The 18,656-nt window shown below is 42.1% G+C and overlaps 1 protein-coding gene across 1 annotated transcript in view; it reads left to right on the plus strand.

Annotated features, from left to right (window-relative positions):
• The window catches only part of enox1 (ecto-NOX disulfide-thiol exchanger 1), a 113,552-nt gene that overhangs the window by 20,848 nt on the left and 74,048 nt on the right, over window positions 1-18,656 (plus strand). Inside the window, 1 exon segment of the mRNA XM_030757369.1 lies at window positions 12,403-12,435. The gene's annotated coding sequence lies outside the window, so the exon portion shown is untranslated.

Raw genomic sequence — 18,656 nt, forward strand, 5'->3', positions numbered from 1 at the left:
AGCCAGTCTTTAAGCTGCCATCTCTCTAGGACAAAATCTGTGTGATGTCAGACTGTGCCAGTGTGTGAGATGTGCAACTACTTGTCATGTGTTCTGCCTCCTGCGTGCTGTATCCAGGCAGCTCTCTCACCTAAATCATACATGGTATTTCCAGTAGTGTGACTGCGTTTGAAGTTCCTATTCCCTGCTGTGTGCACGACATGTGATAAAGGACAACCATGGAAAACATCCTAACATGAAGCTCCCAGACAGGTACAAGGCTTATCCTCCATCCTGACTGTCCTAAATGACAGTTTGTGTACACTGGTTTAAAAAAAGGACTTGAGATAAGATGCCTGACCTCTTCATTGGGACAGGAAACTCAGACTGAAACAGTTTGTGATTGTTGCGTTTCACTGTGTAGCCATTTAAACGAGGCATCCTCTGAGCATTATGCAGAAACTATGAAAGCAGACTATGTAACTGCAGCAAAATCATATATTTGCATAATACAGCACGTCATAAACAGGAGCGATGTGTAGCTGACTCAGAGAGTCGTGTTTTAGATAGAGGTCTAAATGTGTCTGTTATACAAAGCTGTTTCGTTCTTGACGATCTTAAGCAGGAGTACTTAGCACTGTTAATACAGCTGACCGAAGAGCCACTTCAAACCACTCAGCTCTCTTCGCTCCGGCAGAAAATGTAGGCCTCCTTGAAAATTTTAACAGTTACAAGGGTATTTTCCTTGGAAAAATCTGGGTTAGTGCTTTCTTGAAAAACATTTTCCATGGTCATTGCCTGCTTCACAGAGTTATTAGGAAATGACACATTACGAACCACGTTTCCTCTTTTTGGTCAGCAGGTGTTACCCAGGGTTACCATGGAAACCTAGGTTTGTGTTCAAAGTTTAGCAGGGGTTGAGTCCACTAATTGCAGGGTGGGATATTTAATCCCCGGCCCCTTCCATGTGCAGGCCATTAACTAATGTCATGCAAATGATACATTTTTGATTGATCTAACTACACACAAGTTTAATATGTCTCTGTGAAACCAGCCCCCTGTCATGAAGCCACAGCGCACTGAGTTGAACCATAGTTAAAATTTGGGGTGATGCCTCTCCATACCAGCCCCAAAAAACCTGTCATACTGTGAAGTTTTCAGACTGCAGCTAAATCAACACAGATCTGTTTCCAGGGTCTCCTCAGGATGTGAAGTTAGTTCCAAGGATTCAGGCACAGCCAGAAGAGCATTTGGCTGCTCTAATTTAAGCAGAAGTCAAATGCTTTCAAGACCAGTCAGTCATTTTCAACACATTTTAGGTCTTATTATATTAAAAAAACGAGCTGAGAGTTTTCCACAGGGAAGCCCATAAAAAGCGTATTGGAAACATTTAGTTAAAGGAGATTTTGACTAAATGCACCAACGTTGCTTTTTTATGAATTCAAACAAGAAAAGCAGTAATGTAACTTTATAGATTTGGATTTATACTAAAATAAATTAAGATCTTATAATCTCAAGATCTTATATATCTTAAGATTCTTATTCACATTTGCAGTGTGAGTTTTTAATATTTACCATGATTTGCGGACCTTCAGTAAAGAAGTAAAAAACAAAAAACAGAACAGGCTGGATTAAAATCTCCTGAGACTGTAAAATAGATTTATTTCTTACACTCTTTCTTACATTAGCTGTGAAGCTTTAAAAATATCTCCATTTTGGGCTTATTCTTCAAATGACTGTCACCAGGAAAACACCCATCATCTCTGATGTCTCACCTGGTTTCCTGTCACTGTCTGCTGAGGAGCTGTCTGAGTGAAAGTGCAGCACAGAAGGGACACGAGCAGAAATGACAACAAAACCACAAAACCAGTCTCATTTTTTTAAATCCAATCAACTTCCAAACAGCAGACAGAGCTCATCTCTTGGTGATCAGTTCTTCTAGTGTATCTCCAAACTTTTTTTTTGTCTCCTCCTTCAGGCTTTACTGTTTTTGAAAATATCAGTGGAGCTCTTGTAACTGTTAGCTAGCATTGCCCAGCATGAGATTCAGCTGTGTAACTTGTAATTGTGCAATGTTTCACAAATTCTTGTGTGTCACAGTGTTTGCCCTATTGCAGACAGTATGTTTTGAATCAGTAGGGTGAGGAGTGCAGCCATTTGGGAGGGGCTCAAAGTAGAGCCGCTGCTCCTCCACATCGAAGGGAGCCAGTTGAGGTGGCTCGGGCATTTGACTAGGATGCCTCCTGGCCACCTCTTGGGTGAGGTGTTCCGGGCATGTCCTACTGGGAAGAGGCCCCGGGGAAGACCCAGGACATGCTGGAGAGATTATATCTCTCGGCCGCCTGGGAATGCCTTGGGGTCCCTCCAGATGAGCTGGTGGAGGTGGCTGGGGAGAGGGAAGCCTGGGCTTCTCTGCTTAGGCTGCTGCCCTCGTGACCCGGCCCCAGATAAGTGGAAGAAAATGGATGGATGGATGGTTTTGAATCATTAGTTGTCTTATATTTGTTTTGTTTTTTTGTTTTTTTACAGAAAGCCAAGCAAAGCTGATGACTCACGAGTTTTCTCATAAATGCTAATCTGAGAATGCTGGTGCAGCTAGCACCTATTGAACTGACCAGATATCCATCAAATAGGTTTTCTTCTCTAACATGCTAATTCCTCCATATCTCACAATTTGGTCAACTTGATTAGTAAGAGAACTGTATCTGTTAAGAAAATAAATCACAGGATAATTAGTTTGTTTACTTCTAATATTAACTCTGTTGCTACACATTTTTTGCATGTGCAGCTCATCTAGCAGATTCCAGTGATTTGGAGTCAAGTTAGCTTCAAGAGGGAATAGCCAATTGTGGCCCTAGGATTCCATTAATTTACAGTAACAATGCAAACAGGTATTGGGAGATGCTTTATTGGGCAGAATGCTGTTTGAGATGTAAGAAGGGAGATCACTTTAGTTCAAGATTTTACTGGTCAAGCACTGCCCGCCGTGCTTGCCCTGACAGAACAGCACTGATATAGAATCGTGAGAAAGAGGTTTACACAGTCAATGCAGGTCCACTACAGCTGGGATTTAGTCACAAAATTACAACCATTATAACAGTATGTCCATATATCACCCAGTGTTGTGAGGCAGTAAAGTCAGTGGAAAATGTGTTAGCATAGACTGTATTGGTTTAAACCATGCACCACTTATTGTCCAGGCTTGGTTTGTTTACCATGCTAGTGCCATGGTTATGTCACTGTCGTGTATTATTTTTCGCAAGTCTGAAAAGTTCTGTTATCTCGCGTGAGAAACAGGGCAGGGGGTGCGGGATGGAGACGGGAGTAGTGCTTCACATGTGGAAAATAGCTCATGGTTAAGGTTAGGTTAATGTTGTAGGGTATTGTGTAGGGTCCTCATAAAGGTAGAAACAAAAAATGTGTGTGTGCATGTTTGCATGCAGCACTCCCCTCCTCCTGTCGAGGTGTTGCCTCAATATAAATATGTATTTCCTGCCTCCACTGTCGCCTTGAAGAAAAATGTAAATTTAACAGTCATCTCACTGCTTTCTCCTTATTTTAAGGATTGTGTGCGTGTGTGTGTGTGTGTGTGTGTGTGTGTGCATGTGTGTGTGTGTGTGTGTGTGTGTGTGTGTGTGTGTGTGTGTGTGTGTGTGTGTGTGTGTGTGTGTGTGTGTGCGTATGTGTGCCAGCCACAAAGCCTGCAGGGCCACCGAGGATAGAAGCACATTTTCAATCACACTTCCTCTTATCTTCCTTTCTAATTTTCTCACACCCTTGCAATGCAGATGCTAAAACACACACACACACACACACACACACACACACACACACACACACACACACACACACACACACACACACACAGCATGGCAGGGTTATTTTTTCATGCAAAGACTGTAATGCATGCAGAACAGTACAGTGATATTCTGAAGGGGGGGTGGAGGTTTAAATTTTAATGAGTTATGCAGGAGGAGGCTGTTATTTCATTGGAAACACTTGGGTGCACAGGGCAAAATCTATAATCCTCTTTATTGGAAGGAGTCTCCATGAACGTCCTATGGGACTGCTGTCTGTGTACGTCTCCATGTTGTGTGTGTGTGTGTGTGTGTGTGTGTGTTTTGGTGAGGGGGTTGTGATGGAGCTGCCATGAAATCTCTTTGTTCTCATTCAGGAATATTTCCGTTTGAGCACACAGGGATAATCAGCTGTGTCTCACGGAGAGTAATAAGTGCATGATGGGTTATTTCAGAATTCAATTTGAGCTGAACACCAAAAGATGATATTTTTCTTTACTTGTCTATATGATTAATGCATGTGGGCATGCAGGAGTGCGCTGTAACTGAACATGTTTAAAGTGTGCTTTCTGCAGCAAACATGACTCGTCATGAGGCAGCAGAAGCACATTCTCACTCTACAGACAAATTATAATTTGATATGATTTATGAAGAGACACAAGCGGCGCTCCTCCTCCACAGTGGAGCCCCAGCGCTGTGCAAAACTTTTAGGCATTTTAGATGTTTGTTTTCTTGTCGGTGATCAATACATCTGATCATCACAAATTCACTTTTGCAGCAGGACAATGAGCCCGCAGGCAGAGTCATAAAATCGAGTCCTGCAGCAGATGGTTAGGCCCCCACAGAGCCCTAATCTCAACATCACGGAGCACGTTCAATTCCCTTAATTGCATCTCTGTTTCTTTTACTTGTCTTTTTCTTTGCGTCTGCGGCGTTCTACCCGCTGAAGACTTGACAAGATATAAAAGAAAAAAGGAAGCAAGGAAATGTCTCTTTAGAAAAATGGCATATTCTTCCCTTTTTATCTGATCTTCACTGCTGATGAGGGGCGTACAGCTGTATCAGCGATCAGTCCGATCTCAGAGGTCTGAGGTGTTCTGTAGAAATGATTTAGCAGCCTCTGCAGCCTCACATGTCACTCAGTGGTAAAATGTGTTTATTGCTCAAAGACATCAGACTCTCCATCTCTCCCTGTTATTCATGACACAGATTAAAGCAGATGATCACGGTGAATGATAAATGGACTGCATTTAATCAGCACCTTAATAGTGTTCTTGGCCATTCAAATTACTTTTCCTACACTTGACCAGAAGCTATGAAGCTACAGTTAATATTTTCACAATCTTTGTGAGACACAGTGCCCATAAATGTGCACAGTATGATGTACAGTGTGAAATGTGTACAAATGAACATTTCTTCTTCTATTTACAGCCTCTGCACAGCTGTATCTATTTATATATCACCTAAACCAACAGAAATCAATTGCATTGCAGGGTTGCAAATGAGAAGATGAAGGCAGAGGCAACAATTTACAATTATCTTTTTGTGCAGCGTTGGGTGTAGTCATATGTGCGTGTCTTGTCTGTAGGCATGTTTTTCTAGTTTTTCTGTTTGTGGGGTCCACAAACCACGAGCCCAGCACACTGCCGGAGTCCCTGCAACTTTAAAGGCTGTTTGAGAGTTAAGGATAAGGGCTATAATAAGGGTTAAAGTTACACATTCAATTGTGACAGTCAGTGCTGGGTCTCCGCAAAACCTATAAACCAAGACAAATGTGTATGCTGTGTACTCGTGTTTGTTTTTGTCTCAGTGTTTGAGCAGGCAGGCGGATTAACCTACAGAATCTGTTTTTTACTCTGAGGATGCTGGAGGAGAGATATGCCTCTTCATCCTCTTTTGGAAAAATGTACAGACTTTAAGTCTGTGCAGGTTCTCAGTCATCCAGTTCATAGTAGTCTCTGGAGCTTGAAAAAGGGCGACTGGACTTCACCGCTCCTTCAGTTCTTAAGAACTTCTTGAGAACTGAAGGAGCCTTTCATAGCAGAGCTACCAGATCCTGTTACTATAGGGGGCCAGGAGTGCAGGTTTCCTTTAATTTATCAGGAGGCGTGGGGCCTTTTGACAGGTTTAATGGGCTCTGTCATATTCTGTCCCTTATGACAGGCACTGAGTCTTGTCATATTCATATCACTTTCATACATTTCCTTAACTGGACGGTTGCTCTCAAAGTTTTCCAAACTGTTATTTGAAGCCATTTCCATATGATTTAGAACAGCCAAGCAGCCATCCAGCCACTGTGTCAGCAGTAAAGTGAGAGTAGCAGGGCATTTGGATTGCCACTTACAAAGCAAACCAGCCTCTCTTTGCACATCACATCAAATCACACACTCTGCCTGTCCTCATTGTACTTGAGGAAAATCCTGATTGCAGCCATTTTCCACTGGTACCCACAACTTAAACAGGGCCTCTCCATCTCTCCTTAAAAAAAAAAAAAAAGCTTTAGTGAGTATTCAGCCTGCAGTTTCATTCAGTCATTAAGGAGAAAAATATGAGCCTATAGACATGGCGTCTGATCGCTAGCTTCCAGTCTGCAAAATACACTCTCAGAGATGCCAAAAACTCTCCGCTCCTTTTACCTCCCCTCACGCTGTTTGATTAGGAACGGCAATAAAAATGTGTTTGCTTCTTGTGTTTCGCCTGCTGTCGCTGTTTAAAATGACAGATTAGATGAGCTGCAGCTAATTAACATGAAGCGGTAGTTGCTAAGTGAAAAGTTTGATTTTGCTGCAGCTGCTGAGACAGAGGTCTGAGTTTTCTTCTTCTTTTTCTTCTATATTCATGATGCGTCCTGTGTCCATGTTGGGAGGAGCTTATTATAAGTAAATAATAAAGTTAGCACTGTTATAAAGTAAAATTCAAACAGATGCCATCAGATTAAAGGAATCAAGACTGAAAGGGCTTAACCCTTTTACTACCACAGGGGTCAGGGTCACCGGTGACCCCTGTGGTAGTAAAAGGGTCAGGGTGGCAGAGTGCAGTCCAAAGCATCCAGCTGGTGCCTCCGATAAATGAAGAATCAAACAATAATGTGAAATATTTTGTTACTTAAAGAACGTACGTACCCTGGACTCCTCTCAGTGTCTGTATGTCTGTTTTGCTTCTCTCCTGTGCTCTCTGTTTCACTATATGTACAGGTGTCTATGAGGAGATGGAGAAAAATACTGCTCAGAGGAGACACAGGTGAAAATAACCTCCCTTAAGTTGATGGCAACCTCTCTAACTGTATAAGCACCAAGGGATGAGGAAGTGCTCATTTTCTTTTTTTTTTTTTTGTGGCGATCTTTCAAGATGTTGTCAAAGTTTCCAGACACACTGTAGAAACATGTGGATGGAAATGAATGTTGTGAGGCTCCCGTGGTTTAATAAAGGCTCAATTAAAAAAAAATTAAAACCACATTGATCCTCCATATGAACCAGAAAAGACCGCAGTTCTCCTGCTTTTCCTCACTCTCTCTGTAGGCAGGTGAAATCCCCATAAACTCTCCAAAAGCAACATCCTGAGTAGCACTGTGCAGAATATTTAGCCTAACAGCTTCCTTTTCCTCCTGCTCTTCTCTCTGGTGTCATTAACAGTGATTTATACGAGGGCTTGCTGGAACACGGATGGTGCCAATAGGTGCGATGCAGGTACATCGCCCCATCCTCCGCTACCGAGCACTCCCCGCTCACCCCGCTGCTCACCACGCCTGTTTGATTGATCAAGGCAAAGCAAAAGGGCCGTAAAGCAGAGACTCACACAAAACACACAATTGGTTGTCGTGCTTTGTTTCAGGAGAGAGCAGCTATTGTGACTGCGTTGGTGCGTGATGAATAGAGAGGCTGGTCGGCGAAGACCTGGAGCTTTGCTCTGGAGGGAAGACTTACTAAGATTTCTCATTTGGCTCTCAGTATTCAGATGAATGAATTGATTCCTGTCAGATAAACATTTCTGATTTCACAGTTTGCTTGTGTGCTGCATTATAATTATGAATGAGGTTCTGTATTTGAAGCTGGCCGAAGGCCTCAAACGTCTGCTGCAGCTCAAACACAGTAATTAGGAAAGTGTTGGAGTGCTAGACTGGTCAGATTTAAATCTTGCTCTGATGCTGAACACTTTATGAACGAGCCAGCCTGCACTGAAGTCTGAGAATAGAATAAGTGGATCACACGTAGATAGTATAATACGACTGTTGTGATGCATGGATGATTTGAAAGTTTCGTTTTTTCTTTGTATCTTTTTCTATCTTTGAACCCTGAATGAGGACCTGTTCTGCTTTCTCCTCTATAATGTCTCATATACATCAACACAATGATGGATGCTCCTGTTAAACACGGCCATTTGAAACAAGTTTTAAATGATGAGATCAGTGTGTGTGTGTGTGAGTGTGTAAGTAATAATTCTGAACTGAAAGCTCAGGCTTTCTGCTCTCTGCTCTGTGTGATGTTAAAGAGACTTGCTGCAGGCGCTCCACTGAGGCCCAGTAATGGATAAATAACTATTAATTTAAACTGTGACTCTTGCAAAGCGACTCTGAAAAAAGTCCAAAAATTAAAATATGGAGTTGGAAGATGAGCAGAACAGGTCCCCTTTAAAGGAATAGTTTTTAAAACACTAGTACATCTTAGCACATATCAACGTTTGGCCAGTAGAGCCATAACCTGGAATCATGCTGTTTGAGATTAGGGCTGTTTGAGTAGCATTCACAATCACAAAGAGCCCATAAATGTGTTTCCTTTTACATTCATTTAGAGATGTCTTAATGAGGTTTTTTTTTTTTTTTTAATTAATGGTCATTTCTCAGTGTAGATTGTGCTTATGTTGCCTGCTGTATATACTCTCACAGTAACACCTACCAAAGCCATTTAATGCAGTAATCACTAATCACACTCGCATGGTGATTACTGGTGATTAACTGCAGCCCGGTTATTTCACAGAGCTCCACCGTTTCTCAGTCATGCACAGATAGACAGATGAGGCATCGCTGTGCTGTGAGTTGATTCATCTGGCTTGATAACATGAAACAGCAGCTTTTTGATTAAAAAAAAAATCATCCATCCAATGAGTCCAGCGAGCAATGAGCCTCGGTAGGACCGCTGATTAGCCAGTCAGAGCCACGGGCTGGATTAAGTGCTTGCTTGAGACATGGAGGAATGTGCAGAATTGTTTTTACTTTTTTGTGCTGCACAACACTAACAACAGTGTGCTGGCATAGCCACACATCAGCGTGTGAACACTGATGTGTGGCAGAAATGAACACAGGCTGATATTTTGAACTGATTGGTTATAGAGAATCTAATACTCTCCGATGAAAATCATCAGTAGCAGCATCGGTAACATCAGACTGAAGATGCAAACAAATTGTCTGATATCTTGTCTGTCTGCTATCAAGCTGGACTTTTAGAGCATCCGGTATCATCTGAAAGCAAAGCACATTTTTGAGATCTTCTGGATCCCTAAGTTGGACATTTGTCCTTTACCACTGTGCTGCTTGGAATGCCTTCTTGATTTGAGGCTTTCGAGCTCTGATTATAAATAATCTGATTCATAAATGGCACAAAGCTGAATCCTTATCAGCAGTAGCCCCAGGGGATGCTTCATCTGCAGAACAGTTCTCATCAAAACCAAAATCCAGAAATATCAAAAATGCTGCTCTGAACTAAAGCTGGAAACAGCTGCAACACATCATGTTACTGTAGAAATGAGCCAGACACACTTCTGTATCAACAAGTCTTCATTTAGGCATCACAGCTATTTATCTCTCTGTATATCCGAACATTGCATTAGATACATTTTGAATTGCAGTATAGCTGAGGTCACTGACAATCCTATAAACTCTATAAATTATAAAACCAGACAAACAGAGCTCCATATAGTTCTTACACTTTGACACTTGAACACTGCTAAAGCAACAAATAGGATGTTATGAGGACTAATTCAAAAATATATATAATCCAGGATTTGTAATGCATCCTTCATATGATCCACATGCACCCTCATTTTCATAAGCACGATGAAAATGCGTAGTGAGGAGATGATGTTGTTAATTGATATGCAGATTTATTCATCATTTGCATATCAGTCAGTTTGGCGGTCTTGAGGTGATGAGAGCCTGAAAACAAGGAGATGAATAAAACACAGGAGACTGGGAATAGAGAAATAAAAGTAATCAGAGCAGAGTTTCACCAAGACACAAAAACAAAGGGGGGGTTAACAGCACACCTGCTGTTCTGGGGTGTTAGCAGTAATTTAGGAAAGGTAAGCGGTGTCATTCCCACACCGTTCTGGTTGCCGCTCAGTTGAGATTTGTTTGTGCAGCGGTTTCTGATGGTGTTGTCAGAGGAGCCAGGAGAGCTGAGAGATGATGTGCTTGTAATAACTGGAGTGCACACATGCAATAGCAAAAAGACAGAAAGGAAAAATAAAAAATATTAAAAATAATTTCAGTTTTGACTTCAAGCTGGTCACTGTGAAATGGGGCCACCCTATGTGGACAGGAGCTGCTGGAAGATGGACCGGCTCATTCCAGTTTGGACTGCTTTGGGTTGGGAGTGTCTTTGCCATATGGCCAGCTCTGGCACTCACACACTGTACTTCTCACTTGGCTGAACATTAAGCAGCGATCACTCGCTTTCTGTTTACAGGCTGTACTACAACCATCACCCATCGTATTCAATGCTTTAATGCCTTTAAAGCAGTTTACCTACACTTTGTTCACTCGGCTAATAACAGAACATTACATCGCCTTACATCATCTCATGGATTCTTTTATTTTGGGGTATATTGTGCCGTGAGCATAGCTGACAGCTGTCGTTTGATCACAGCTTTGCATGATTAAATGCTAAAGATTCTTTGCATTTTTTCACATATTGAAGCAGTAAATATGGAGCTGAAGCAAAAGGAGGCATTCAGCATTACAAGGGAGTGGAGGGCGGAGGCTCGGATATCCAAAACTGAAAGCAGTGAGAGATAAAGTATAAGGAATGGGAGCCACTGTGTGCTAAATGAAAGCTGCTCTAAGCTGCAATCACATGCCCATCTCAGTCGCCTCCTGCCTGCAGACGTCATGGTTTTAGCAACATTCTGCTGCCAAATATTCCTTTTTGTCTTGTTTGTATTTAACAGATGTATATGCTCAAACTGAGATGTGTGACACTGTAAGTGTTGCTTATGGGATGGCGGTGTTGTCACTGGTACAATGATGAGCATTTAATTAGCTTTACTGTCACGTTAACATGATGGTGCAGCACCTGGGTGTCAGGTTTAGTGGAAAGCAGCAGTTTCTTTGATAACGGAGGAACTTGATAGCAAAAGATTTGCAAGTGCAATTCCTGGAATTCTCTGCGCGGCACTAATGAATCAAATCATTTGAAAGCAGAGCGCGAGACTGACAAAGCCTTTCAGAGCACACGTCAGATGATAAATCATCGCGCTCTGAATGACACGCGAGACAAAACATCTCCAGTGTGGCGCATCCCTGGAGAAGTTAGGACTGATGAGGGAATCTGATATGCTTGCCTCAGCTGCCTGGACCCTGCTGATATAAATGGGCAAACAGTTCTCCCGGACAAATTTCCAAACTCGAAGCCAGAGAATCTTAAAAACTCTCTGCAAAAACACTGGCCTTCCAAAAGCTGATGGAAGCTCTGAAAATCTCTAGTTTGCTCTTAAAAAATAATCGTTCAGCTGAAACAACATTTACAGAATCCTGGAAACACCTCGTTTGTCCATATGTGCTTAACCGCAAAACAATGGCAGTGAAAATGTGGTGGCTTTTATTTAATATCAATGTAATATATTTTGGCACTTTGGCAAGTATCTTTTACATTATAGTGATATATGAGGAACTTTTATTCTGATTTACATCCCAGTAAAGTGACTCTTTGGGGAATACCTTTGGATATTTGAGACATTTGAAGTTAGAAGTCAGCTTGGACTCTCATTTTTATCAGTATTAAACTGTAATTTTACACATCCTTCGTCTTTTACGCTGAATAATGATTCAGTGTAATTTAGCAGCAGGCGATGTGGTTTCCCTATAGTCAGTTAGTCACACTTTACAAGCCTGTTACACTTTATGATAAAAAATAAATCCTGTTTGATGTCATTCATTGCTCATTGTTACTGGGCAATTCTTCGTTGTTAGTGAAATGATTTAGCTGAGGTGACCCTTTGTCTGCACAGGCCGTCATCAAGATCTGATCAGCTCTTTGTGCTCTTTCTTTCTGCACACAGTTTTACGGCTTTTTTTTTTTTCCTCTAAAGCTTAGTCTTTCTTTAGAAAGGTCAGCAAAGCCCAGCTGGTGCTCAAACTGTGTACGTGTGCGCATGTGCGCAGAACTCCTGCGCTTTCATGCAATAAATCGTGCAGCAGTTTTATTAGCTCCTCACCTCCTCCTCCAGCCTTGAATCCATCACACACATACATTAACATTCAGACAGGCACTGCTTTGCTTCAGGGGACTGTTGAGATGATGTCATGGCTGAAACCTGAAGAGATCTCAGCACGTTTATTTCATTAAGGACAGTGGTAAAACCTGGACACAGGACCAATAAAACTAATGAGGAATTCTGTCTTTGTCTCCACAGGGACCATCAGACGTGAGCAGCTGCAGCACAACAGTGAGTCAGAAGTTCAGCTTGACTGTGTTTTCTTCTTGGTGTTGCAGGTGTTTGATGAATAGACTGTCCGATCACGCTGACATGCCATATTTTCATAGTTTTTTCCTAGAGCAAATGGCTAAAGAGCTGACACAGAAACAGCCTGATTATTCATCCTGTCAGACTGTGTTAATATATTTTGGAAAACTGCCCCTCATTTTGTGATCCAACCACATCTCTGTAGTTGCTTTGTTACTGTAGAACTGTGCTAAGGTTACTGTTTAGGGTGGATAGTTGTGTTTGCATGCTGGTTTATTGTTGATGGCCTCAGCACAGGTCCCAGTTTTGGGGAGCTAGTGTTAGCAGGCGAGTCCTTGAGGATGACTGTTAAAGCGAGACTCCAGTCTGTGCTGGTCGTTTTTTCCTCTATGGTGAAAAACCCAGAATACCTCTGCTCCCATGCTGCAGGGTCATGAGTGTCTGATCAGTGCAGCGATGCTCACAGTTGTTTTCTATTTGTGTTGATTAGCTTAGTTAGCACCAGCATGTCCAGCTGAATTCAAAGACTGTCCTTTTCTGGACAAAAAGGTGGAATTTTTCACGCACAAGATAATAAATGGTTATTAAATGGTTAATAAATGGTTAATAAATGGTTAATAAATGGTATATCATCTCCATTGTTGCTAACTAAGGGGGGGGGGGGTGGTGCTGAAGCAAGTGGGAAGGGATGCATAATTATGTATAATTGTATATACAAACACACAACTGATTGTATACAGTACCAGTCAAATGTTTGGACACACATTTGACTGTTACTGTAAATTCAAATAAACAAATACAGACAGACAGACAAAGACACAACACAGCGTGCAGTCAGAACAGGATTTCAGCCAGTTATGTAAATGAGTTCTAAGGTTGTTATTTATCTTGATATGTGTCCACCACCAACATCCTGCCAGACGCTGAGAGACACACACACCAAAGTTACAAATATAGAATAAATATATAAACTACATCTGAAGCGCAAACTTCTTGGATGGGCTCAGAAAAGGCACCAAAAGCACAAACACCAAATCCACTTTTAGCACCAGTTGAGGCAGTTTTTAAATCGTAAACAAGCTTCAACAATACACACTTCAACCCAATATCGCAAGAATAAAAGCACAAACAGCACAAGTGTAAACATACATGAAGGGTAACAAATCAGAGGAAACCTGTAAAATCCAGTTTTCATTTATGCCAAAGAGCCGCAGCGCGTGGATCCATTATTATCTGTGGAGCAGTGAGCTAATGATGTCGCCATCACCGCTAGAAGAGGCTGAGATTCCTTTGTGTTTGTGTGAAAAATTAGTGGAAGTTGGTGAGAAGAGCCTGAAATGAACTGCCTGGATGCAGATAGTTTGGCTTTTGATTTTTGCGACCAACAAGTATCTCTAGGCTCAGCTCTCTGGAGGTTTCCATGGTAGCAGCTGTCCTGATGCTCTGTAATGATGACCTGAGGAGGAGTGAAAAGGCTGATTTTTCTCTGCTCTCTCTCTCTCTCGGCTCTGCTGCGCTCTGCTCAGTGTGTAGTTATTAGCAAGAATGTTTCACTACAGCAGATGGAGAAGATGGAGATGTGCTGAATTTTAGGCTCGTGTGATTTTTAACTTTCGTTGTGCACACAGCGTTTTACTCACCAACCCAAGCAGGAGTTTGTAGTAATCTTATCGTCAACACTGGAAATCTGTCTGGAATCTGAGGCATTGATGTGATTCATATCATTAGCTTCATCTGTCTTAAAAGGATTCTCCCTCGGCTCAAATGTCAAATGCAGATTTAGCTGACGACATGGGAGGACGCATCCAGACAGTACAAGTGCAACAGGCTACAGTTTCTTTGTTTTCTTTGTCTGATTTTACTGCGCTGTTAGAATTGACTTTAAATTTGATTGATTTGCCACTAAAATTCTGCATCATTTTTAACCTGTAACCACAGTTTCTCCTTTAATGACAGCAAACAGTGAAAGATTTTTATCAGTTAAGCAAAAGTTGTATTAATTTGACTTAATTAGACTTTAGCTCTGACTAAAAATGTGTGGGTCCTTTTTCTTTTACATGCCTCAGCATCTCTCACTGATGTCATAGTTGTGTTACCTTGCATGCAGCCCGTTGTAAGTGCTCATAGAGTAACACCTACCAAACCCAAATCACTCGGTACAGTAATTACTAATCACAGTCCTGTGCTAGTGGGTGTTGCATAAACACCCACTAGCTGCTCTGTTGTTTTGGGGCTGACACAGATGAGGCACCTCCAGCTTGTTTTTCAGCTGAAGCAGTTCAGTTTCTACTAAAGAAATGTTGGCACCTCCTTTTATTTGCTCTAGTTGTGGCCACAGCAGCAATGAAGAGTGTTTGCGATCATTTTTGCGAATGCAGGCAGCCTCTCGCAACCGGTCTGAGGATGCACATTGTTCCCTAGCATTACCAGAGGGTCACTCACTGGCCTGCACAAATCGGGCTTTACAGTAGTAGTCGATTTCACAGTGACTGCCAGCAACCTCCAGCAACCACTTGCAACCGATTGGTTAATGCATTTTTCCCCCGTGACTGGTGGTTGCCAGATTATTTTGGATGCAAGCGTGTCCACACAGCCAGCCAGGAGGCATCGTGGTGATGCCTCCTGCCACTAAATCTGCTTTTTGTTTCTAATAAACTTTAATTTCAGTGATCACCAGGTCATAAAACCAGCACCTATAGAATCCCGAATCAACTCTGTTATAAGTTGCTTACAGAGTTTGCTCATTTTGCCCCAACACGAGGTGTTAAAGAGCTTATTTCCACTTCTGCCTCCATCTTTGCAGTTGCAGATTCCTCCCACAGATTTTATGATTATTCAGCATTTCTCTCTCATATTTATCCACCGCTGTGATAAATATGTGTATGTACATTATATCCAAAGCTAAAATGTGTGTGTGTGTGTTAACTGCAGGCTGATGAGGATGAATAAGGATGGATTAACACTGTCGTCCTCATCATACATTCATCTTTCTCCTCCCTCTACTTTTTCTCTCCCCTCTCCTTCTCTCCTTCTCTCCTCCTCTCCTCCTCTCCTTCTCCTCCCTTTCATCAACTACCCTCCTCAGTGTTCCCATTCTATAGTTGCTTTGTACTCTTTTTTTCCCACCTATTCATGTCTCCTCTCCTGCAGTAAATCCCTCCATTACTCTTTTCTTTTTCTTTCATGTCCTCAGCTTTCTTCTTCTTTCTCCTCCACACATCCTCTACCCTGTTATTATTTACTCCTCTTTTTCTCCCCAGCGTTCTATATTTACCCTCGTTTACCCCCCTCCAATCTTCTTATATTCTTCCTCGTCTCTCATTTGTTCCTCTTTTCACCTTACCCCCCTCTGCACGATCATCTTCTCCCTTCTCCCCCCCTCCCTCCTCAGTGGAGACAGCAAAGGAGTGCTGGGAGCAGCAGCAGGGCCAGAATTTACATCTTGATATATCAGTTTCCTGCAGCAGTGGAGGCGGTGATGGATGGCGTGTTGCCGGCGCCGCAGCGCTGCCATGAGTTACCGTGGTGATTACCGACAGAGACGGCTACTCACTGGCCACTTCATCACTGTGACTGGTGGGGAGGAAGGCGAGAAAGGAGAGAGAAAAAGGAGAGAGGGGCAGAAAAACAGAAAGAGAAGCAAGAAAAACACAATTGGAGGAGAGTGCAGGGAAAGGCAGCGGTGGCTTGTTGTGGCAGGAACAGGGAACAGAATCATCAGAAGGACAAATATTGGTCTGTTAGGTCACATAAAAATAGATTGCGAAAAGGGTTGGGATTCTGTACAGTGGAGTCAGGGCCGGCTGATGTTGTTTCTTCTTTGTGAGCCAAGTACAGAAACACTGTGTAAACTCAGCTCATGTGTTGTCACGTGCTGGATGTTTTTAGTTTTGCTTGTTTTGTCCGCTTACTTCTGTTTCTGTAGCTGCAGTGTGTTGATGTCGTCAGAAAACCCTCCACCCACAATGCACAAGACAGCCCGATGTAAACTGGCAAATTGGCAACTGGCACATGCTTGATTGCACTCTGTGGTTTGTTTGTTCTAAGACTGGAGGCAACGGTGTTGCTGCTGTACTTTCAAAACCTGGTGTAGCAGGGAAGGTTCACCTCCAGTCTCTCTGTCTCGGCGTCTCATCGTGTGGTTAGTGATTTCATGTCTAGACCAGCCGCTGCCTGCCATCCAGCTGAGGGAAAATCTGACATGTCCTCCTCCCTCCTGCCCTCCATAAAACCTGAGGAAAAACAGATCGATGCCGGGCAGCTTGCTCATTTTGCCCTGGGCTTATTGAAATGGAAAGTTACAGGTCCTCGAACGTGTCAGCACTGCAGCAGTCATGAAGGGGAAGGTTCTCTTAGTGGGACCTGCACACTGTGACAAAAGCAGGGTTTCATACTATCAGGGAGGATCATAATGCAGATCAGGTTAGAAGTCTGACTTTTTACCTTTATTATTTGTATGCAATGGATTGTACTTGCTAATTTTATTTTACGCAATCATTCTGTCATTTTTTTACTGTTTTATTTTGTAATAATAGATTACTTTAATATAAAGTAATCTATTATTTATCTTGGTCTGTACACAGTTCATGGCTCTATGCAGTTTTCCCATATGTAGTAGTTTCAGTGAAGTAAAACTAATGTATTTTTTGGACTAGACTAATTCTGAATTATTGCCTAGAAGCATCAGTCACTTTGTCTAAGTGGGAAGTTACTTTAGGTACTTGAGTTTTCAATTTGAAATTGCAGTACTTTATACTTCATCTCCACTTCACTTAATGAGAAATGATGTGCATTATACTGCAATAGTTTTTATATAATTAAACACACAGTATGGGAAGCTTACAAGTTAGAATGCAATGATAAAGAACCCAGCATCCTCAGCATTTGGGAAAAAATAAACCTCTGTCTAGTTTGGAGTCCCTGTCAAATTCCCACTGCCCGTATCTGCTCAGGCTGGAAGAGACTATATAATATTTTGGTAAAACGTAATCAATTCAGGTCCCCATATATATTTTTTGGTGGCCTTATCAAGAAACCTGTACTGTATATGGGGATAAAGTGCTCAAGTAGCACTGGATTTTTACACATCTCTTCTGCTATGTCACAGTCGCAGCAGAGAAAACTGGTTGGAGACTGTGGCACGAGCAAAGGTATTGCAACCGCGTGCAGTGAACTTGCGATCTTGTTGCCTTTGAAATGGTTGCTTCAAACACAGTCAGTTGCTAACAGTCAGTTGCCATTTTGAAAGCAACTTTGCTGTATTAAGAGAGCAATAAAATGGCAGCAAGGCAGTAAGTCTGCTATCAGTTTGTGATTGAATGGGATCAAAGTGGCATGCAATCTGTGGTAATGCGCCGATTAACTGTTATAAATCGTGGAAAGTTGCAAATCTGTTGCCATCTGTTACAAATCTTTTTCTGTCTACATACACAGAAATTCACATTAAACAGAAATTCACATGAACTACTTACAGTCAGAGTCCAGGTGTGGAGCAAAGTCAGAACTGCTGTCGCAAATAGTGACGTAGTTGCAGCAGGATGTAGGCGCTGGGCACCCTTGAATTTATGGAGATTGATACAGTTGAGTCGAGTCTATTGCAAAGACATGCGTTGCAGGTGACTTGTGCTCATCGGTGCAAACTGACTCAGACTGATTGCAGTCCGTTGGCATTCTGTGTTTATAAATTTGATGGCAGTTTTTTCAAAAAAGAGTGATTGTTGTCGGCCCTAATCAGAATGGAACTGTGTAGATACAGGTTGCCTCCAGGTACAGAGGCAATTGCCTTGCAATCGAAAATGGTCGCTGCAACTACTTGCCATATGCAAAAAAAATTCAGAAGGATTTAACTGAGTTAAAGCTAAAAACTGTTCATGAACAGTTCTTTGTCACTGCTTGTGTTACAGTGCGTGTCACTGAATGTGGATTCTGTTATTTCACATTGCTGCTTGTGTCAAAACAATTTACTGTCACGGTGAATATTGATTTTTTTTGACTTGGCAAATTAATTAACAGTGTTTCCTTATTATGTAATGCAGAGATTTCTAGGAGTCAGGGCTGTGTTTGCATATTTACTGCAGAGTGAAGGGTAGATGTGTATTTTTTTTCCCCTGACTGGTGAATAATTTAGTGCTGTGCAGTTCGACCTTGAGGTGTCCTCTGTGGTCTGAATGCAGAGGACGCCCTGAGACTTCTGCTGCCGCCTC

This window comes from Archocentrus centrarchus, chromosome 21, assembly GCF_007364275.1.
Source record: "Archocentrus centrarchus isolate MPI-CPG fArcCen1 chromosome 21, fArcCen1, whole genome shotgun sequence".
Taxonomy (NCBI): Eukaryota; Metazoa; Chordata; class Actinopteri; order Cichliformes; family Cichlidae; genus Archocentrus; species Archocentrus centrarchus.